This window comes from Danio rerio, chromosome 17 (assembly GCF_052040795.2).
Source record: "Danio rerio strain M-AB ecotype USA chromosome 17, GRCz13ab, whole genome shotgun sequence".
NCBI lineage: Eukaryota > Metazoa > Chordata > Actinopteri > Cypriniformes > Danionidae > Danio > Danio rerio.
Window position 1 is genome coordinate 53,350,736 of NC_141037.1, and position 25,397 is coordinate 53,376,132.

At 37.6% G+C, this 25,397-nt stretch overlaps 1 protein-coding gene and 1 long non-coding RNA gene across 3 annotated transcripts in view; one reads left to right on the forward strand and one right to left on the reverse strand.

The window, feature by feature from the left end:
• The window catches only part of alk (ALK receptor tyrosine kinase), an 859,538-nt gene that overhangs the window by 459,496 nt on the left and 374,645 nt on the right, over positions 1-25,397 (reverse strand).
• On the forward strand, positions 654-4,653 carry LOC147833191 (uncharacterized). The gene is made up of 3 exons (XR_015513829.1): positions 654-831; positions 871-2,191; positions 3,639-4,653. It is a non-coding gene; the product is annotated as an uncharacterized LOC147833191 (long non-coding RNA).

A 25,397-nucleotide genomic window follows, 5' to 3' on the forward strand; every position in this document is an offset into this window, starting at 1 on the left:
CTCCAGAACTCTATACAGGGGAACGTTTTTAAAATGAGCCTGTGTTGTACAGTATATAACACTGTTTTAGGGATTGAAAAATAATTCTTACTCACTGTGCCTTTAACAAATAAAAAGTAAAGGTGAACTAACTACATACAACACACCATTCATAACACTAACAAAATCTATCAAGTTATAGTAAAATCTCAGTTTTTCTGAATCATGCAGTTGCTTCCAATGCAGAAAAGCAACACAATTGTAAATTCTGCTTTTAATTTACCGCACCCCCCCCCCCCCCCCCCCCCAATGCAATGCTGACAGGCTTGGTTGACAGGCATGTCCATTACTGTTTTATCTTACTTATGTTATGTATTCATGCATCCAAATGCACATGTATGCACACATAAAAAGGTACCTACTCATCCACACGCTGCAGCTGGATCTTAGCTAAGGGTGCATTCACATGTACCTCAATTGCCTGGTTAACACCTCAGTTTGATTGATTCCCCTCCCCTGCCACCCTCTGGATGTGTGTTCACACGGTAGCTGTGATCATGTCATACCGTAATTACTGTAATTACCAGATTCTGACTAGTAAAAGCATCCATGTCCTTGTACAACTCATAATTACAACTTGTAAGCTGGGATGTTTTTTTTTTTTTTTTTTTTTGAGTTCGGCAACTTTTACCACATTATCAGCTGACTGCCATTGCATTATTTAGAATGTATGCATTTGTAACCCCGCTGGTCCTACGCCACCCAACCCGCTCTGAGCTGGTATTGAACTTGCAACCTTCCGCATGGGAGTCGGTTGCTCTACCAAGGAGGCTAAAGACCATGGCCTCTAGCGTCTGTCGCTAGAGCATCTTTAAAGGTCAGAGGAGTGAGGTTTTTACCTGAACAGCACCTACTGGCTGGTCTCCATTACACTCACCCCCCTGAACCTCACTCCCATCCGGGTCACGACACCAATGTAACCCCACCGGTCCTACGCCACCCAACCCGCTCCGAGCTGGTATCAAACTAGCAACCTTCCGCATGGGAGTCGGTTGCTCTACCGAGAGGAGTGAGGTTTTTACCTGAACAGCACCAACTGGCTGGCCTCCGTTACACATTGAAGGTATTGGCATAAACCAGTGGTCACCAAACTTGTTCCTGGAGGGCCTGTGTCCTGCAGATTTTAGCTCCAACCCTAATCAAACACACCTGAACAAGCTAATCAAGGTCTTACAAGGTTTACTTGAAACATTCAGGCAGGTGTGTAGAGGCAAGTTGGAGCTAAATCCTGCAGGGACACCAGCCCTCCCGGACCGAGATTGGTGACCCCTGGCATAATTCAGATGATGTAAACAGCTCAGAAAATACTTTAATTTGTTGTTCTACTGAATCTGTTATTTATTTATTTATTTATTACACATAGTTCTAAACCAAGGTGACACAGTGGCTCAGTGGTTAACAATGTGTCGCTGGTTCGAGTCTCGGCTAGGTCAGTTGGCATTTCTGTGTGGAGTTTGCATGTTCTCCCCGTGTTGGTAAACTCTGGTTTCCCCCACAGTGTAAAGACAGAGACTATAGGTGAATTGAATAAGCTAAATTGGTGGTCGTGTATGTGTGTGGATGTGAGAGTGTAAGGGGGTTTCCCAGTACTGGGTTGCAGCTGGAAGGGCATCCGCTGTGTAAAACATATACTGGATAAATTGATGGTTCATTCTGCTGTGGCGACCCCTGATGAATAAGGGGTCTAAGCCGAAGCACAACAAATGAATGTGTTCTGAATCATGACATATTGGCAAAAGATGGTAAAGTGAATGCATTGTCCCACATTTTTGTTCTTTGCACATGGGTAATTCAGCTTTGTTGCTGTGCTTTAATTGTCACAAATGTGATGCAAATTTTCAAATGAAAGTCACACAATTTCTTACAGCATATTAAAAACACCTAAAGGGGTTTAGTTGACCCAAAATGAATACTCAGTCATCATTTACATTTGATCCAGACACAAATTTCTTTATTGATTTTGAGTTTGTCTACAATCCCGGCTCCCAAAACCAAGAAACGCTCTCCCCCACCACACCTCAAGAAAAACCACAAGGTGAGTGGGCTTGACAAACCACCTGTGGAAACCCTCATCTTTGCACATGCGCCAGGCACTTTGCTTATACTCTAACTAACAAGGACTCAATAAAGAAAACAACATTTACATGTGAATGTACTAGGGTTGGGCATCTAAGCTATAATGCCGATCCGATACGCATCTCGATACAAAGAATACGATCCGATATATTAGCGATACATTTGTGACATATTGCGATGCAACACGATACGATTCACACCCATATCACGATACGATGCGATATTTCAGCACTAACTAATTAGATCAAGTTTATGAGATGATGTGAAAGAGGATGCTGTGCCATTGAATGAGTTTGATTATTTATAAACCAAGCAAAACCAAGACTTTTTTTTACAAACTGGCTCTTCTCTCAGAGCCAGAGTGTCAGTTTACAGTAGAGGGCCATTTTAGAACATATAGCACATATTATTTAAGTATTTTCAAGATAAACAGAATGTATAAGTGCAATATATATATTAAAAAAATATGTATATATTTGCACTCTTTCAACATAAATAAATTTAGCATTGCACAACAAGAATTGTGATTTAACTTTTCAACTATGAAAACAAGTTTTACAAAGATATATTTTGCCACTGATTATTCAAAACTTAAGGTCGTGAACTAGCAGTGTTATGCTGCTTTGAAACATCACTGTCACTGTAAACAACAGGCTAATAAAAATATAACAAACCAGCAATCTTCTTGCTGTGAGGTGGTCAAACTACCCACTGTGCCACCGTGACACCCAATTATTTTTATCATTATTATTATTATTAATATTATTATAATTAAATAAAAATTTACAGGAGGAGGTGTTTAAAACCTTCGTTCTCCGTGACACTAGGCAGAATATCTTTGCAGATGAACAATGCAATAGCATTCGTTATTGGCGTAGAGCGAGCAGAACTGTTGCGCACGGAAAAAAAACTTGCAATGCTTTTCTCACCACTTTTGGAGCTGGTTGAAGCAGTGCGAAAGCCGGGGATGCAGAAACACTGGAAGATGCTTTCACAACAACACCGTGGCGCTGCTTCAAGTGAGATTTCAGATTATTCATACTGCCCGCGTATTTTACAGATGCGCGGCACATTTTGCAAATTGCATCTGTCCTGTCATGTCGTCCATCCTTAAATCCATAATGTTGCTTGCCATACTTTAGATTTAAAACTCAGTGGGGAATAAAATGTTTGTTTTGCTTCTCGCACTTTCTGAGGGCGCTCCACTAGCTTCATCCGCACACCTGATACACTGAGTTGTAGTGTGTGCACATCCGCAAATCCGTTGCTAAGGCTTACTTTATGTAGGTCGATTAAATTATGCGCCAAAAACAGGTTGACAACTCTTGTTAATAAATAAAAAATACATTCTATATTAAAAATATAAGCTGTATCTCGGAAAAATCGATGCATCTCGCAAAAACCGATGTATCTCGATTTGCTTCCAAAATTTCATTCATCCTCTGCTGCTCAACCGATGCACTCGCATCGTGCACGCGCATGACCGCGTATCGATACATATCGGTTAATCTTCCCATCCCTAGAATGTACTACACAATCCTGTTACACTAATTGTTTTCATCAACCTTAAATAACTCTTTTGCACAATATCTTGCCCAATATTGTTCTGTTTTATGTAAAAGTACTTATATATTATGTGTATTATGTGTGTTATGTGTAGTTCTGTGTAAGTGCTTTTCAAGAGTTCACACTTATCTAATGATTGATAATAAAGCGTGTTTGGCATGCTGTCCTCAGAAAGAGCCCCTAAGCTCAGAAGATACACGAGTATGGGGCTCCCTCCTGTTTGTAGGGCGAAAGGGGAGTTTGAGCTCAGGTCAGGTCTCGAGAACTTCCCTGCTTGTTAGTGATAATGAGTTAGGATATGCTATGAGAAATATAGCTGACTAAAAGTTTTTCTATTATGCCACTTATGCTTTGTTCACACCAGACAAGGTACGTGCGGATAAATCGTGATATTTGCACGTAAATAGACGCGTGAACATTGAGTTTACTCGCTTCATTTGCGCATCACATCCACTTCATTCGCATGTCAAAATCACTAAACAATAGACTGTCTGCCGTTGACTGTAGCTTCGTTTCTAAATGGCTAACATGGATTTAATTGAAAGAATAGCTGTGTTCATGTGCTTCATGAAGGCTGAATAACAACGTGGAGCGGTGTCTGAGTGTGCTAGATTCGTTCAGAGGTGCAGCAGCTCTGTGAGTTCATGGAATATTACTAGATGATGGAGGCTTTCAGCGGTGCTTCCGACTGAGCCGAACCCAGTTTGATCAACTGTTGTCTAGTGTTGGCTGGAGGATTTCCCCCTGGGACACCAACAACTGGCACCACGTCATAAGCACGCCCCCTACAAGTCACACTTTATTTTGATGGTCTGGTTGTTGAATTTAAGTTACATTGCATGTACATGCCAACTAATTCTCATTAGATTATAAGTAAACTGTTAGGTTTGGATTAGGGTTAGTGTGAGTTGACATGTAGTTCCAAAGTTTCTTATAGTCAGTGGAATGTCTGTTTAGCAGCAGTATCAACAGATGTTTAGTGGACAGTCTACCGGTACTCAAATGGACCATCAAAAGAAAGTGTTACCAAGTTTGGAACCACTTTAGTGTGAGTAAATAATGAGGGGATTTTTTTTTTTTTTTTTTTTTTTTTTCGGGTGAACAATTCTTTAAGATAGTGATATCACACAATTACTGTTCCATTGTCAATGTAAAAAGTACAACAGGGCAGTGATGTAAGCATAGCATTCACATTATCTAATTAAACCAAAATGTGATATCAAATTAACATGAGTGCACATTAAAAGCACTAGTTGTACGCTTTAATTTCCCCCTTAAATGACTTAATTACGTTTAAAATAAACATATGCCGGCTCACCCCTAGCTACGAAACGAACACGAACACACATGGATGTGCTTTCATAATTATCAAGCTTTCACTGAATATGTAATCTTTTAACCCCTCTGTCACACCACATTTAGAGTTACTGCTTGAAAAGTAGAGATGATACAGTATACTATATATAGTTTGCCAAGATAACTTCAGACATTTGTTTTTTATTTACTGTGGTTTTATTATTTATTTATTTATTTATTTATTTATTTATTTATTTATTTATTTATTTATTTATTTATGCATTCATTCATTCATTCAGATTATTATTATTATTATTATTATTATTATTATTATTATTATTATTATTATTATTATTATTATTATTATTATTATTATTATTATTATGCAATGAAAAGCTTGACAGGCATTGGACATTGACAGGTAAAAGAGTTAAATTAAGCAATGCATGCACTTTCATCCAACCTCAATCCAAGTTAATTTAAACCAGAACAGTAAACACTAATATACGCCTCTTATATTAATATTGTGCTAAAAGGCACAAAATAAATCACTTCATTGCTGTACTATCATTTATTTAATTACTTAATTCATTTATTTATTTATTTATTTGTTTATTTATTTATTTGTTTGTTTGTTTACAATGTAATTGAGTTCACTTATTATTTAGTAATGACAAGTGAGCTCGTTTTATTCACTAACCAGGTCATCACAATGAGTAAAATGCTGTAGTAATCTGTAGTAAATACCATAATGTTTTTGAACCACACTATTGACCTTATTTTCCCACGTACGAGCGGACACATCCCATTCACTTTGATTTTTAAATGTTTAAAACAGCTTGTTATGATGCTTGATGCTGCAAATTATATTTTCTTATCATATTGATCTTTTTTATGTATTGTCATGAACACACTTATTTGTAGAGTAAGTAGTTTGATAGTTTTCTGCCATTTATTATTCCTAATCTTTTCTCACATCGGCATCATAATCTGAATTTTTAAAACGACTTTAAAAACAAGCAAACGTCCGCATTGCAGAACATGGTTAATAGTTGATCTACTTTTGTAGTTGCTATGGTAATACAAAAACTATAGAAATGTAAACAATGCCGCCAATAATGCACTAACTAAGCTTTACAACTGTACTAGTATGTACATTTATACTATGATAACAAAAAAATCACTGTTGTCACGTTTTCCCCTGCATGTGTTGCATGCATTGCGTCCAGTGACTTCTTTGTTTCGTTTACCCTCCATTAATGTAGTCTTCCTTAGTTTCACCTGTGTTTACACCCCTGTTTGTTGTTAGTTAATCACGTCTAGTGTACTTAAACTCCTTAGTTTTGGTTGTTCTTTGTCCAGTCTTAATTGTCGTCATCATTATGTTGTGTTAATTTGTGTTGGTTCTTGTTCACCTGAAGATTCAGCAAAATTAATACGATGTTTTATACAATTGGTTTGCTGTGTGTTTGTTGAGAGTATGCGTGACAGAAGTGAAAACAAATGTATACTATGTTTTTTTAATACGGTTTATCAGTAAGCTATAGATAATACTACAGCATGCTGTAGCATTCATTATCAAAGTGTTGTAAAAACTGTAGGTGGTTATTTGTATTTGAATGGCCACCTAGCAGTGTCTTAGCTAGCCTACATGTGGTACCTAGTTCATAATTGCAGTTGGTGTGATAAAGGCGCCCGGGGTCATTCTGAAATGCAAACTTCATTAGCTGAATGCCCACTCTGTTTATTCAGGTTTCCCAGACAGCAAGAGCAAATTAAAGGATGCATCTGCAATAAGCTAACTATAACATCTAGAATGAATCTGCTATATTCATCACACGCTAAAGCAATTTAGTGATAGTTGCATTGTGCCTTTTCGTATCACAGTGTCATCAGAAATCTAATTCTCTTAAATGTGTGTTTTTCTCTCTATGCATGCAAATGCATTTAATCATTTTCACTGTCACAGCATTTGCAACTGTGATAGACAGGAAATCATAAACACCTTAACATAATTTATGTAGCAAGCAAAGGCTAATAATGACAGATTCCAAAAGTTCTGTTTCCAAAAGTACCTTTGATTTAAAAGGCCTGTTTGACGTTCCTTAAAGTTTTTACTTAAGGATGAAGATAGCCTGACTGTGTTTTTACCTATTCGTTACATTGTGGTGAACTACACATATAGTAAAACCAGTACATTTTGAGCTTGTGAGGACATTTGTTTTGGTCCCATGAAGAAAATAATGCATACATCACACACAAAAAGTTTTGAATAAATAAAAAAGATTATATCCTTTTAACGATGGGCTTATGGGTAGGGGATGAAATTTACAGTTTGTAAAGAATATAAATATGGAGCCACATCTAAAAAATAACAAACCAAAAATATGCAAATCCAATTCATAAATTCAAAACACAGTTGATAATTCTGCATATTAATTCAAAAATTAAAAATACAATTAATAAATATGCAAATTAATTTATTCATTCATTTTCTTTTCGGCTTAGTCCCTTTATTAATCTGGAGTCGCCACAGTGGAATGAACGACCAAGTTATCCAGGATATTTTACGCAGTGGATGACCTTCCAGCTCAAACCCTTCTCTGGGAAACATCCATACACTTTATTCACACTCATACATTACGGACAATTTAGCCTACCCAATTCACCTATTACGCATGTCTTTGGACTGTGGGGGAAACTAGAGCACCCGGGGGCAAATCAAGCGAACGCGGGGAGAACATGCAAACTCCACACAGAAATACCAACTGACCCAGCCGAGGCTCGAATCAGCGACCTTCTTGCTGTAAGGCAACAGCCACTGTGTTGCCAAATAAGCAAAGTCGTAAATTCAAAATACAATTCATTAAATTTGCTAATCAATTTGTAAATTCAAAACATAATTCATAAATGTGCAAATCCAATTAATAAATTCAAAGCATAATTAATAAATGCACAAATCAATTCGCAAATTTAGAAATCCGTAAATTGTAAATTAAAACACAATTTATAAATAGGCAAATCCAATTTATAAATTCAAAACACAATTTATAAATATGCAAATCCAATTCATAAGTTAAAAACACAATAATAAATGTGCAAATCAATTTGTAAATTCAAAACACAATTTATAAATATGCAAATCCAATTCATGAGTTAAAAACACATTACATAAATGCTCAAATCAATTCGTAAATTCAAAACACAATTTATAAATGTGCAAATCCAATCCATAAATTCAAAGCATAAGTAATACATGCACAAATTCATTTGTCTAAACATAATTCATGAATGTGCAAATCCAATTTATAAATGCGCAAATCATTTCGTACATTTAAAACACAATTCGTAAATACGCAAATCCAATTCATAAGTTAAAAACACAGTTAATAAATGTGCAAATCAATTTGTTATTTATAAACATAATTTATAAAAGGGCAAATCCAAGTAGAAGTCAAAACACAATACATAAATGTGCAAATCAATTCGTAAATTCAAAACACAATTTATAAATGGGCAAATCCAAGTAATGAATTTTAAAACACAATTCAGAAATGTGCAAATCCAATTCAGAAATTCAAAACACAATTTATAAATATGCAAATCAAATTCGTAAGTTACAAACACAAATAATAAATGCGCAAATCAATTCGTAAATTCAAAACTCAGTTCATAAATGCGCACATGAAGTTCGTAAATTCAAAACACAGTTTATAGATTGGGAAATCTAATTCATAAATACAAAATACAATTAATAAATGCACAAATCAATTCGTAAGTTCAAAACAGTTCCTAAACACGCACATCCAGTTCGTAAATTCAAAACAGTTTATAAATGGGGAGATCTAGTGCATAAATTCAAAACACAATTCATAAATGCGCAAATCAATTTGTAAATGCAAAACACAATTTATAAATGGGCAAATACAATTCATAATTTGTGTGTGTGTGTGTGTGTGTGTGTGTGTGTGTGTGTGTGTGTGTGTGTGTGTGTGTGTGTGTGTGTTTGTCTCCCAGGTGAGTCTTATTTCCCAATTATCCTTTATATGTTTTAATTTTTTTAATTTTTTTTTTCTCGAACTGAAAGCCAGAAAACCAGTCAGTTTCTGGTGTGACCATGATTTGTTTCACACAGTGCAACACATCTGCTTCACATACAGGCTGTTCACACTGAGCTTAACCTTGGGCTATTGTCATTCTAAACACTGCTTTTAACCCCAGGTAAAGATGCATTTCACACCTGTTATTTAAAGAGTGATGTTAGTGGTTAGATTACATACTTTGCTCCTTGTTTTCATACATTCGTACCTGTGTCTTTGTTTTTTGGCCTTTGTGCATCTTAAAAGGCTTAGCTAAAAGTGGATGGATTATCTAGGCAAAGGAAAAGTGCTCACTAACACATATTTAGACAAATACATGAATGATAAATAAGAAAAAATGGTCTTTTTTCAGCTCATGACAAAAGTGTTGTGTTTATATTTTTGTTTGAGCATCCTTGCTGAAAAATCCAGCTTAAACCAGCCTAGGCTGGTTGGCTGGTTTTAGCTGGTCGACCAGGCTGGTTTTAGAGGGGTTTTGGCCACTTCCAGGCTGGTTTCCAGCCATTTCCAGCCTGGTCTTAGCTGGTCAGGCTGGTAGATGACCAGCTAAAACCAGCTTGATCAGCCTAGCCAAGCTGGGAGTCCAGCCACAACCAGCTATTTCCAGCTTAAACCAGGCTGGTCAAGCTAGTTTTAGTTGGATTTGGCTGGTCATTTTTCAGCCTGACCAGCTAAGACCAGGCTGGAAATGGCTGGAAACCAGCCTGGAAATGGCCAAAACCCTTCTAAAACCAGGCTGGTCAACCAGCTAAAACCAGCCAACCAGCCTAGGCTGGTTTAAGCTGGATTTTTCAGCAGGGATACCTAGAAGGTATGTGGCCTAAATAAGTGTGAACAATTCTACAATTGACCCTGATGAATGTCTGTTTTTACCTTATTTAGAAGGCTCATGAATATTAATGAGCTCTGCACTGACACTCATGCAGCTCATGTCAGTCTTTGATGTCCACGCTGTCAACATCCTGTGCTTTGTCTCTGCGCCCCTAGAGGTCTCTGTGTTCCTTTCTGCCTTAAGCTACAGTCACTAGAGTTTGCGTGTGCGAAATTCTGTTGTACGGCACTGATTCACGTGTGTATGAAAGGAAGTCTATGGGGAGAAAAGTCACGTGTGACCACAGCTTAAAGGCTGGTTTATACTTTTGCACTGAGTGATCTGCATGGTGTATGTGTTGCTCTGCAATAAAACTTTTGCAACTCTAGCTGGCAGTGAGGTTTTCATGTTCTTCTGTGTCGAGTTTCTTTGATTGTGTTTTGTTTTTTCTGAACGCTACCTTAATATAGAAGTAGCTAAAACTCGCTCATTCTGAGGCGGGAGCCAGCGAACGTGCAAACAACTTTAATCATAGGGAAAGCGAAAAACAAAAGTTTTCATTTGGAGATTCGTCTTGAGACTCGACACTTGTAAACACCCGCTTACACCATACCCACCAACATCTGTCCCAAATGTCTGGGTATCGGGGGTGAGATGTCTGACAAACACAGCTAACTCTACTATGCACCAGGTTTTAAGCAGTCACTACGATCAAATACTATACCAGAGTTGACAATCCGGGGGTGTTTTAGACTGTACCAAAAAGCTGAGGACCAGCAGGTGGATGGCGGTGGGGGGGAATTAAGGTAGTTTTCTGGGAGAAGTAACAAAATGGGAGGGTGGCAGGAGAACGGTCTGAAATAGGGAGACTCACTCGTCAACGCTACCAAGCCAACCAATCACAGAGCTGCGCTATGCGTCGTTGCGACAATTACTTACATTTTTGGAGGTGACCGTCAGCTATGGCAAGGGGTATGTGATCGCGCAAAGGCTGCACCTTACTGTTGTATAAATAAATAAATAAATATATATATATATATATATATATATAGAGAGAGAGAGAGAGAGAGAGAGAGAGAGAGAGTTGAAGTCAGAATTATTAGCCCCCTTTTCATTTTTATTTTCTTTTTTAAATATTTCTCAAATGATTTTTAACAGAGCAATGAAATTTTCACAGCATGTCTGATAATATTTTTTCTTCTGGAGAAAGTCTTATTTTTTTTATTTCTGCTAGAATAAAAGCATTTTTTTTTTTTACATTTTTGGAACAAAATTTATTAGCCCCTTTAAGCTATTTTTTATTTTTTTTTTTGATAGTCTACAGGACAAACCATCGTTATACAATAACTTGACTAATTACCCTAACCTGCCTAGTTCACCTTATTACCCTAGTTAAGCCTTTAAATGTCACTTTAGGCTGTATAGAAGTATCTTGAAAAATATCTAGTAAAATATTATTTACTGTCGCCATGGAAAAGATATAACAAATCAGTTATTAGAAATAAGTTTTTAAAACTATTATGATTAGAAATGTGCTGAAACAATCTTCTTAGAACAGAACAGAAATTGGGGAAAAAATAAACAGGGGTGCTAATAATTCAGGGGGGCTAATAATTCTGACTGCAACTATATATATATATATATATATATATATATATATATATATATATATATATATATATATATATATATATATATATATATATATAACTAATAGTTACTTAATTTAAATAATAATATGTGGGTCTCATACTGTTTTTCACACACTATATATGTTTAAAATATGTCATTTTGATCATAGCCACGTTCACTCAATGGCTAAAGAGAATCCATAATGCACTGCAAGTTTGTGCACTAAATTAATACCCATGTTTGTCCATAAGATGACATCCACAGTGGAATCCTATCTGTGCACATTTCTAAGTAATGCATGTTATTACCAGCAAAGCACAAACATAGTGGCATCCCTCCCAGTGCACTCAGTGTTCAATTCACTCACTTGTTTTCATTTACACATTAATGTAGACTATATTAAGGGCCGATATGGAACAATGAATGACGTTATAGGGATGCAGCACTTGTGTTTTCTTTGTTCTTGGTCAGTTGTTCATTATGGGTGAATGGTTTGTTTTCTCAGAGTTTTCTCCTCTTGTTTTGTTTGTTTATTAGAGTCACTTTGCATTAGATTTGTGTCTCTGCCTTCTAATTCCTAACCCTGTATGTTACATTTCAAATTCTCTTTTGTGAGCTCTAATTTGAAGGAGACCTATTATGCAAAATTCACTTCACATGGTGTTTGAACAGTGATGTGTGTCCAGAGTTAGGGTAAACATCCAGCATATAATGGTAAAAAAATCCACCCACCCCTTTTATCTCCATATTAGTGGTGACTGCAAATGAGATATTTCAGACAAGCCCTGCCTAAGACTAGCAACAACATCCTCATCTATTGCACCACAGTCTGTTGTTTATATACTCAAATCAAATCAAATCACTTTTATTGTCACATAATCAGCTGCACGTGTGCTAAGATGAGTGAAAAGCTTACTCATTATTAAGGTGGGTTGAGAACGCGAACATACTGTTATACTACATAAACTTATTATTCTTACGTTGTCGTCTTCTTATTCTTCTTAGAATATTTTTAGAATGCATCTTCTCCATGACCGTTCATACTGCAACCCCCAAACTAACTCCAAACCTCCAGACTATATTGAATTAAGCTGCTATTTCTTTTCCAACTGATCCTACTTATAGTTTTCCCAAAACTGTCCCGGAAAATTAGGAAAAGTCCAGCCTGATTTCACAAGAAAACTTAAGTATTTTACGTTTTGCCAGTTTAGTGGCTAATTCGTACGAATTTGTACGAGTTCAGTCGTATGAAATGGTACGATTTTAAAAAGGAGGCGTGGCACCTAACCCCACTGCTAACCCCAACCGTCATTGGGGGATGAGCAAATCGTACTAAATTGTGCGAATTAGATCGTACGAATTCATACGAATTAACCACTAAATGAAAAAGTTACGAATTGCCGTGAGATTGTGTAGGAAAAGTCCCATTGACTTAACATTGGATCAAACTTTGTGACATCATAACTTTGCGCCAGATTGTCATACAGACTTAAGTTTGGGCTCGTTTAACTCAGACTACCAATCTGCCAATCACTGGTAACCTTTAAACTTACTAGCCACACCCTAGCAACCACTTACGTCACCCTAGCAACTGTCCTATAGACTTACCTTACAAAAAACTGCAATTGACGTTACAACAATATCCTAATCTATAGAAACATACTAACAAAATACCAATCCATACTGGAAACATACTAGCACTCGCTCTGCGAACGGGAGGAAGCCCCGGGCTTGAGGATCCCTTGAGCTCGGGGCTCTCTCCAGGGTCAGCATGCCAAACAAGCTTTTGATAGATCATCAGCTAAGTGTGAACTCTTGAAAAATCAATGGAAGTGAATGAGACCGGAAGTCTCAAGCCAAACAGATTCCAATGGCAGCTTGTATGTGAAGAATAAGATCAACATTGATATAGATCAAGTTGATATAATGTCTACAGGGGCGGACTGGCCATCTAGCAATTCTGTCAAATGCCAGAAAGGCCGGATCATTTTTTATATGTGGGCCGGTCAGCAATAAAAAAAAAAATAAAAAAAATTTCATATGTATTGTTTTTTAAATGTAGGCAGCTTTTATCTCTTACGAGATGTGAATATTATGATGATGATGGTGATAATAGTAAAAATAATAGTAAATGTTAAGCATTGGCCCAATCGGCAATGCACGAGATGGGCCGACGACAATCTGAGGTTACGCAGACCTAATCAAAATCTGGCAAGAATGTCAAACAAACAGTAAGTGCAACAAAAGCTAATTGTCAGAGATGGACCATAAAAAGGGAAAGGCAGTCAAGTCAGACATTGCCAAATACATAAAATGTACTGAACTAGTCTCGAAAGGGGGCAGTGCAGTGACGCAGTAGGTAGTGCTGTCGCCTCACAGCAAGAAAATCGCTGGTTTGAGCCTCATCTGGGTCAGTTGGTGTTTCTGTGTGGAGTTTGCATGTTCACGTGGGTTTTCTTCTGGTTTCCTTCACAAGTCCAAACACATGCTATACTGCTGCCCTGCAGCTTTGCATCCACTGTGTAAAACATATGCTGGATAAGTTGGCGATTGCCAGATTAACAAAGGGACTAAGCCAAAAAGAAAATAAATGACATTATTGCATTTATAAATGGGTTGTTTTTGTTCCAGTCAAATAAATTAAATGTTTAAATATCTCTTTAATAGGTAGTGCTTATATAATTTTACCATCTGTACACCAATATAAGTAGTGAATGTGCGTGTACTTGGGTGGGGCTGTGTCGGTGTGTTAATGTTGGCTGGTATGGCTACAATGCCAGGACTGATTTTTAGTCCCAGCCCGCCCCTGAATGTCTATGCAAAAAATAAATAAATAAATAAAAATAAAAATAAAAAATCACAAAGGCTTGTGTTATAATTTTGCAAAGTTTACACCTATCTGGTTCCCAAACAAGGGGCAGTCAATGCAAGATTTGCCTAGCTTTATATTCAGAATAAAAGATCCACATAAAATCCCCCAATGTTTCAGATTCATGTTTCTGAATGTGTTTTTTTTTTTTTTTTTTTTTTTTTTGTATATGCTGTGGTGGCTGAAGTTACTATTGTTGCACTCTCAGAAATAACCATACATATGCTGTAATTGGTGCAGAAACCTTTCTAAAAGAACACTTATGTACTTAAAGTCCCCACAAAGTGAAGAAATATTGAGGCAGACTCAGTGTTACTATTATTGACTGTGCCAATCATAAGTCTTTTGCTCTTTAGCGTAACAATTCTGGCAGAACATGTTGTGATATGTACTATTAACATCCATACGACTACATCATTTCCGGCCCTGTCTTCCTGTTTCAGTTGGGGTTATATCAAATATCAGATAGAAATGCACATTTCAAATCACTACATCTTTTACAGAGTACACATTATTCCTCATTTCCACTGAGCGGTATGGTATATTTTGGTACAGTACAGTATAATTTAAAATGGGTCACACTGATCAGTATGCTTTTTACTTGCATGGTGAAAATTACAATCGGCATAAATGTTACGCAAAAACAAAGCTGGATGGGCTATTTATATAACATGCCATCCACTCTGCAGATCTCTCGCATACCCCCACACTGATGGCTCGTTTCCACTGACTGGTACAGTACGGTACGGTTCTGGTCGGTACAGGTCACCTTTATCAGGCTTGCGTTTCCACTACCAAGGGTACCCTTTTGGTGGGCGTGGTGTATGACAAAGTTTCAGTCAACGTCATTCTCGCTCGAGAAAATGTGTACAGTAAAGCCATACGGGTCGCTTACATATCATATGAGAAGCACTTCTCACAAAACACATGCTTAATACATGTAAATGTTTCTGTGTTAATGTTTACTACTAACATTTCAATGAACATGCAGATCAATGACGTGCAAAATAGCCTACTGTAACGTCTGTAATTCTATGAAATAAATAAATAAATGCAACATATATGAACACATACAGACCCTTAAAGTCTCCGACATGTTACCAACTACAGAAAAACTACACACATACATAAATGTTAGGTTTATTTAGGTTCAAAAACAACAAGCATATAACCCACAGTCAGAGCAAACCTCTCATCTTTGTCTGTAATATTCAGTAGCACGTGTAGCCTCTGTTAGAGAGCAATTCCATCATTCTTTGTTCATAATATATTAATCCAAAAGGTGATAATAATAATAATAATAATAATAGGTACACATAGTAGTTTGTTCACGTTTGCTGAAAAAAAAAATAAAATAAATAAATATATATATATATATATATATATATATATATATATATATATATATATATATATATATATATATATATATATAATTGATCCATTTATCTCTCGAGTCCTCTATCGGGTCTGAGTCATTTGTTCATCATGGCCGTTTAGAGCCGGAAAAAAATGTAACCGTTCATTTCTCGAGTCCTCGGGTTTGAGTCATTCTGTCACGTGATGAACAAACAACTCAAGAACCAGAAGACTTGAAAGGTGAACTAACTATAGTCATGGCTCCTAATGGCTCAGACTGTGTACATTAGTTAAGATTATATGTGACTGTCAGTGTAACGTTAACAATCCACTGACGTTTGAAGACATGAAGAGGTGAACTGAGCAAAGAGACAAAAATACCTTCATAGACAAAAAAGCAGGTAAACATTGAATTATTATTTTCTCCTTATAGTATTCTATTTATGACTTATTTGTCCTGTGATCAACCTTTTGGCCTAGTTGTAGATGTGTTTGGAGGCAATTCGTAGCATTTTAATAATAGTTTGGCCAATTGAACCAAATGCACGAAATGACTCGAAAAAAGATTTGTTCATCTCGATGAACTAGACTCAAAGATCCGAGTAAAAATGATCCGAACTTTCTATCACTAGCATCCGCTGCGTAAAACATATGCTGGGTAAGTTGGCGGTTCATTCCGCTGTGGAAACCCCAAATTAATAAATTAATATTTGCATTTTATCCTAATCTGATCTTATCTGATATATTTATCAGTCATGTGCCAGCTGGTGTGAAAAATAAATTAACATCAAATTTAAGTCCATTAAGCAGAATTATAAATATGCTAATTTAATGATCATCATCATTATCATCATCATCATCTGTGAAATATGCACTATGGCTATTTATTTATGCATGTCGTTGACCATTTTATGGCCTGTGCACACCCCACATCTCCAATCACCCTTTCAGATGCCCTGAAGAGGAGCGGGAAGGTGAATGGATGAGTCATGAGTCAGTGTTGACAGATGGAGGAGACACAAAACGATAGGGACAGCCTAAATAGAATAAAACATTGCACACAGACAGGCACATCGCCTAAAAAGTATTCATCTTGAACTCCACCGTTCGTGTTTTTCCCCTCTTTGCATAGACCTCTGAAAGAAATCCATCAAACTCTGATTTCATTTTCGAAGAGTTCTGTTGCTAAATATGGCTCAGCGGGCAGCGGGAGATGGCATGATGGGATTTGAGAGGGTGTGTGAAAGGTGTGGACAGGATCCTAGAGCTCACGTCTTGCACCATCAATTTTTACTATCTCACATTCCAGCATATTATGACAGTGGGCCCAGAGGATCTATTAACAAAATGTACAGATGAGTGCCAGCTGCACTGGATCCAGATACAGAATACGAGCCTGTAAATGTTAGGAGAGTTACTTAAAAACACATTATACAAGGCAGTGTCCATGCTATATGCCAGAGTTTGTCAAAACTTACACTGTATCATTTTATAGGATTATGTGACTGGCATAAAACACGCCATGCTTAATAGCTTTTGATACTTTGAATAAGTGTGTGAATATTATTAATATGGCATACTGGATCATAAAAAGAAAATATTAGGTATTGCCACTATGCCAGTTGCTTCAGTTAGAATCAGCAAACATCGAAACTAAGTAATTAAGTGCACTCGTCACACTCTGTTTGTTTTATTGAGCATGTGTGTAATCTATTTACTGTCAATCCTTTTTTAAGGTACACTGGCCATACACAGTTGCTAATTTTATTGTAGCATTAGTCATATATATGTATGTATGTATGTATGTATGGTATGTATGTATGTATGGTATGTATGTATATATATATATATATATATATATATATATATATATATATATATATATATATATATATAACTTACTGAGCGCAGTGGTAGTGCTGTTGCCTCGCAGCAAAAAAGTCGCTGGGTCACTGGTTTGAACCTCGGCTCAGTTGCCGTTTCTGTGTGGAGTTTGCATGTTCTCCCTGCCTTTGCGTGGGTTTCCACCGGGTGCTCCAGTTTCCCCCACAGTACAAAGACATGCGGTACAGGCTCAATTGTCCGTAGTGTGTGTGTGTGTGTGTGTGTGTGTGTGTGTGTGTGTGTGTGTGTGTGTGTGTGTGTGTGTGTGTGTGTGTGTGTGTGTGTGTGTGTGAATGTGTGTGGATGTTTCCCAGAGATGGGTTGGGCTGGAAGGGCATCCGCTGCTAAAAACTTGCTGGATTAGTTGGCGGTTCATGGCGAATAATAAAGGGACTAAGACAAGAAAATGAATGAATATACAATACATACCATAAATCTAGAATAATGATATATCTTGACTATTATCTTAACATACAAAAAATAAAAATAGAGCGCAAGCCTAACTTACTGGGACATTCATTATCAGCAATGTTAAGCCAACATAAATGTATTCAACACAGGCTCATTGTGAAAATCTACCCTGTATACATTTCTGGAGAGCGCAAACTTCTTAGCCAGAGCTTCACTTTGTCTTAAAAACAAACGCTATGGAGCAGTATGACTTAGCAGACGGCTTCTGTTTCTTTTTGTGTGGTTGGTTTTTCTGCAACCAGTTTACCTAGTGTCTCAACTTGAGACGCAGAGAAGTTGACCGCGACTACGGGGTTCGAACCCAGCCAAGAACAGTTCCAGGAAGCAGGTAAAACAAAAGGCAAAATATAAAATAAACAAGCAAATAACAGGGTAAAAGCGAGGTAAGATTTGAAAATGTGGTGAAAATCAGGCGGCCGCGAGGGCTTTTCTTTATCTGGATTGCTTTTGAAAACAAGTTAGGTTTAGGGAATGGGGTGATGGGGTCAATCATTACTTTTGAAAACACTATCGGTTGGGTTTAGGAAAGGGGTAGGTGGGGTTATCGGTCAGTTGGTCAGTCAGTCGACAGCGGCCTCTGGTGTATTTAGGCAAGAACACCAGGCTCAAATGGCACTCGCAAGATAAATTTGAGATTTGAAAAAGTGTACACAACGGCCTCTGGTCGATTGGTGAAAAAAAAAACTGCAAACAAATGTAGCACCTGAGAAGTATTTGGCACTCTCTATAAATGTATATAGGGGTACATATCAATAATGAGCCTGGGTTGAATGTATTCATAGTGAAACTGTGACCACATGTACCATGTTCTCATTCAAACAAAAGAGCAGCATGTTGGACACACAATTGTTCTTTTTCGACAGTTGGCTGACAGTATAGTCCCTTAGAATATAACTTTGCATATTAGTAAACTGTTAGCACACTGGGCTAAGGTTACCAGTGATTTAATAACAAAGTTCCTTGTAGTAAGTAGAATGAGAGGGACCATCAAAATAAAACATTAGAAGACATAATCCTCAATTTACTGACTGCTATTTGACATCTAGCTGCAAAATTACCTTAAGTCAAAATAATTTGTAAAGCAGACCACCGAAATAAAGTGTTACTGAAACACATTGGTCAAGAAGCACTGCGTCTTCCACACAGTAGAACAAAACATATTGTTCAGAGAAAATAAAAGTGCACCAAAAACTCTTTTAAAAATGGGAAGTATTGTGATTTAGCACAGTTTCTTGCCTCAGAGCATGGAAAAAGCCAGAGTCTAACCCTAACTCTCACCCTTTTACTTGAGATTTTCAGGAAATGGGTTCACTTTAAGAAGTGTTTTGCCAAGACAATCATCAAATAAACTAAAGGTCAAGGAAATAAACTATTTCCTAGCCACATTCCCAACCAATGGATCAACTGTTGATGAATGGGAAAGGTAGGTTGCTGCCAGAAGTGGTGTTAGTGAGGCCAGCAGGGGGCGCTCAACCTGCAGTCCATGTGGATTCTAATGCCTTAATATATTGATGGGGAATCTATACTGCTCAGTGAATGCCATCTTTCGGATTAGATGCTAAACTAAGGTCCTGAGGATCCCAGGATGTCCCTCAAAAAAAAGAGTAGGGGTTTAACCCTGGCAACCAGGCCAAATTTGCCCCCTAACCATCCCCATATCATTGTTTCCTTTCCAACAATCAGCTGACGTGCGGTCTTGCACAATATGGCTGCCGTCATGTCATCCAGGTGGATGTTGCACACTGGTGGTGGATGAGGAAATTCCCTCAACAATGTGTAAAGTGTCCAGAAAAGTGCTCTCTAAATGTCAGGAATTATTATTAATTTGATGGGACTACTTTGGTAAATAAGTTCTGAATCCAGTCCTGAATCCCAGTACAGCTGCTAGGGATGTCCCGACCCGATATTGATATCGGAAATAGGTCCAATATCAGTCTATAAAACTATATTAGACTGCTTTAAAAATGTCTGTTATTGCTTGCTAGCAAAGTCTTTTTAAGATTTAACATGCTCTTCACACTATATACTGAAATCTATTGTGACGGTAGCACATGCTGACACTATCAACAACAGCACATGTCTAATGTTACTGGTTTATTTACTTCACATAAGCTATCTTTACATTGTTTTGATTACGCTGCTAAGCAACAAGACACCGAATGGCGACGTAGTGCATATCATGCGAGCCTCAATTCGGTCATGGCATGTTATGGTGGATCCAGTGTGATCCCTAATTCAACACCAGCGCTTGCCACACACAAGACTTTACCTCAGTGGCCCAGTTCTGTGTGCGTTAGAATACTCCGCCACAGACTCGGATGCTCTGCTGCTGCAGATCCACAGATATGCACTGGACACCTGTTCTGAGTAGCTTTGAGGAGGACACGCGGGAAAGAAAAGCTTTTTAATAAATAGACTGATCATTATTTAGGATGACAATACAACCTCTTTTCATAAACATGTCCTCTATTTGGGACTTAAAAATGCATTCAGACAAGTTTTCTAAATCGCATAACATGTCCCGGATTCTGCTTTCTTTAGCTGCGTTTTCGCATTACTATATACACATTATTTTATGTGCTGTGGAGAAAAGGTGTGTTATAATCTAACTACTGCAAGTATATTTGTTAAAGATAATATGTGCAATATATATTATTATAAAATTAATAAGGTTTGGAAACACTGATACAGCCATAACCTTCTTATGATGCAAACACAGACTAAATACAGTTGAAGTCAAAATAACAATAACTTCCTATTTCTGCTGCCCAGCGTGAAAGATATTTTTCAGCTCGGAACTGGATACAAAATTCATGAAGAAGCTGTGTGTGAAATTTAAGTTTTAGACACTCAACCTTTCGCAGTTGTTCAATTAACATTTTTTTTTGTTCTTATGTTCCTGCTGTCAGCTGTTTTTGCCATTTGCTGATGGTAAAAAATAAATAACTGAAGTGACCTTTAATAATTATTTAGCATTTTAAAAAATTATATTTTTATTTATTCAGTTAAGATATTTTCAGGGTCTTAATATGTATTCTTTAATTCTTTTTTAGATATTTTTATGTATAAGGTTCACTTTTATGCAACCGATATTTAATACATATTTTTTTCCCCATACTTACTGTTGCTAACTTTTGTTCTCAGTTTGATCTAGCCGTTCATACATTCCACTCAACGAAATAGGTAAAAGTAAAGTATTCATGATTTGTGTTAATATTGGATTTGTATCGGTATCTTCTCGTACTGAAGGCTGCAATATCGGTATCGAATCGGAAGTTAAAATGTTGTATCGGGACATCCCTAACAACTGCTTATATTCCAAAAAGAACTTACAAAGCAATATGTAATTCCACTGTGGCGACCCCGGATTAATAAAGGGACTAGGCCAACAAGAAAATGAATGAATGAATGAGTTTTTTTATAGATACTTTACAGATTATCATTATACATTAATGTATGTGTTTGTGTATATATATATGTATTTTCCTTTTTTTTCTTCTCTCTCTCTTTTCCCATATATGCAAGTGGGTGTTTGTGTATCTATGCCGAATTTATGATGATAGACTTTGCTTGTTAAATTATTTGAGTGCCATTTGAGATGTTTAAATGAGTCATGTGACCGTATTACTCAATTGAGACTCTAGACGCACCTGATCACTGTTACCCTGATGGAGGCAGACTTCTGCCGAAACGCGTAGGTTTTTAGAAATTTAGACATGTGAATAAAGGCTTTTTTCAATTTTTCACTTTATTCGAGTGCCTTGGACGGATTTTTGTTGATGTAATACATATGTTCTGTATACAAACTGCCATTTGATTTATTTCTGTATATATTAACTAATATTTGTATCTCTCAATCGAAACGAATTGAAAGCAACCCTTCGCCATTCCAGGCTGAAACTGCTGACCTCAGGTGTGCTGAAACACCCTTTTGTTTCATCTTATTCACAGCCTTCTCTCCACTGGACAAAAGCTGCCAGTCTCCTGGCACACACACATGCCAGCTGTGCCAGGGGCTTGTTTTGGCAGAGAACCACAGCAAAACAAGAGAGAGTATTAGTCCTGGTGTCATGGCCATGGAGTGGGGGATCAATCTTGATTTGGAGTGTTGGGAGTTCTGGGTGATGGCAGTGTTCAGCCAAGCCCCCCCACTGTATCACACTTTCTGTGTTTGTATTAACACCAGCATGCAACAGATGCTCTGACAGCATTGCAATCCATCATTTTGCCGGTAGTGGCGCACGTCATTCACCTTCATATGGCAACCAGCCTTTTTTTTTACTCCTATTGCTTGAAAATATAGGGCTCAGCTGAGGCGACGTGCCTGATTCTCCCAATGGCCCTATTTGAATTAATTTGCAAATTTCTGCTGCCGGGAGAAGATTGGAGATTTGCGGACCCCATTACAGTCGGGGCCATGTTGTGCTCAGCTATCTGGGTCGAATCAAAATGATTTCGGCGTGAAGATTGAGGTGATTTTTTTTTTTTGAGCAGCGGGGAGAGTGGAAGCGTTGACATCGTTGTGACATCAGAGCGGCATCGTCTTCATTTGTGAACTCAAGAACGAGCAACTGCTTTGCTTCACAGATTAGATCAAAGTTGGCAATGTCAGGCTCCATAAACTGATGTGCATGACTTGTGTACCCTCAGGAGACGTTCTTTTTTAATATACCAGATACCATGATGTCACTAAAACATGTTTTTCTTCTTCTTCTTCTTCTTGGCTTTGATCACCTTGTGTGATGTTCACTGAAGGCAATTTCTTTTACACATATTCATGTGTGTAATATTACTTATCCATTCATAATCCCTTTAATCATCGCAGTGAAATGAATTTATCGAGCATATGTTTTACCCTTCCAGCTGCAACCCAGTACTGGGAGACACTCATACACACTCTTTCACAAACATAAACTATGGCCCACTATGGAATTACTTCACCTATAGCATGTCTTTATGCTGTGGGGGAAACCGGAGCACCTGGAGGAAACCCATGAGAATATGGGGAGAAGATGCAAACTGGCACACCTGGGACTTGAACCAGCAACCTTCTTACTGTGAGGTGACAGTGCTAAACACTGAGCCACCACTAAATCACCTTTATTATTATTATTATTTTCGGCTTAGTCCCTTTATTAATCCGGGGTCGCCACAGCGGAATGAACCGCCAACTTATCCAGCACGCGTTTTACGCAGCGGATGCCCTTACGGTTGAAACCCATCTCTGGGAAACATCCATACACACTCACCACACAACACAATTTAGCCAACACAATTCACCTGTACTGCATCTCTTTGGACTGTGGGGGAAACCAGAGCACACGGAGGAAACCCAAGCGGACGCAGGGAGAACATGCAAACACCACACAGAAACGGCAACTGAGCCAGCCAAGGCTCGAACCAGCGACCTTCTTGCTGTCAGGCCACAGCACTACCTACTGCGGCACTGCATCGCCGTTATTATTATTATTATTATTATTATTATTATTATTATTATTATTATTATTATGGGTATATTTATACATCAAATCTGTAATTATAGTTTATTATACTTTTTTTTCCTATGCATTTATAAAGATTTACTGATGTCAACTAGAGTAGGGTTATTTTGCAAAAGTTATTGATTACTAATTATGTTGTTAAAAACATATTTTTATTAGTTATTCGCTTAATAGGATTTACCCCTTGAGATGCACCATCTAATTTTGAAAGGGGAACATCAGTCGCATGTTTTATTTTATTGTCCAATCAAATAAAAACAGATGCACGATTTTTATTGACAACAGTGTTTGTGTTGTCAAGGCAACTATGGAGACTTTTAAAGGGTCACAAAACACATTTTTTTAGGCTGTTGACAATCGTATATGTGTCACAAGATGCTAAAAACACTATTATTAGACTTATAGTTCACTAAAAAGTGAAAATTGTTTGTTTTTGCGTTATTTCGAGCAACTTCGTTCTTCCGCTTTAAAACAATTTTTTGAAGCTGTGTCACGGCAATTAGATCCTTGTGTGTATTCCAGTGTGGAAAGTGGATGTCTGTACCTGCGAGTGCATCGTGACATAATAGAATAGATATTGTGTCATACGTGCAGCATTAATTCATGAGAAAGACTTGGTTCAAACCTATCTGCGGGCTCTATTGTGTATGTGGTGCAACTTCATTAATATGCTTGATAGCTTTGAAGACTGTTTTACGTGTTACAGTGTTCAGACAGCAGAGAGACGCCATGCTGTGTTGCCAAAACAAGTGTAAGAACAAGAATTGTTTGGAGACACAGGTCGTCAGTGTTGTGTTTACCTCTTGTGTTTAAGGAAGGTTTTGTTTTCATTTCCCCATTATGAGAGCACACTTGGACTCACCTGTGGACTACAGTGCACGTGACAGAAATACGTTTGTAGGGAACATTTTTTACCTGAGAGTTTTTGCATGTGGAAATGGTGAAATCCCATTTTGCTGCTCGTCTCCTTTTAAAAAAGATGTAGCTCCAGTTGGTGTTGACTGTCCTGTCTCTACCGATTTGGTAAGTGTGCGATCAGTGGTCTTTGTTTGTTTATTCAGAGGCAAAGTTAGTTCATATTATCAGCAGTATTTTTTCAATGACTAAAGACAGACCTTAGTCAAAATGATTTAGTTACTAAGTTTACAGTAAGTTAATACCACTACAATATTATGGACTTAAAGATCTGCTGTAAATGCTGATTTTTGCCGCATTTTGTGACAGGATGGTCTATACACACACGGCTTTCTGACACTACCTACTGTGTGCATCTAAGGCCCCGTTTACACTAATGCGTTTTAGTTTGAAAACGCATAAGTTTTGCTACGGTTACGCCATCCGTCCACACTACGCCGGAGTTCTCGAGCGCCGAAAACGGAGCGTTTCGAAAACGCTGGAGAGGCCGTTTTCATTCTGAAACGCAGCTGCTCCGTCTCAGTGTGGATGATGGAAAACGGAGACATTTGAAAACGGAGGCGGGGCTGCAGACATTCGCCTCTCTGATTGGGGCTTTTCCTGAATATTAAGTAGCCTAACACGCACAGTTCAGTCCTGCATCTTCTCCGTGTAAGTTAAAACTTCGCAAGTTTGATCATGGCTGCAGTCTCTTCTTCTCAGTATGATATGGAAAACAGACTACCGAGGACACGGGTAAATCTTCAAAGGGAACAGTGTACTTTATAACTTCATTCACATCACCCTGGCTACGTTGTTTTACTTTCTCAACAATAAAATGTAAACATGATATAAGGAACTGCCTATTTTCATTTTAATATTAACAACTAAACAGACAG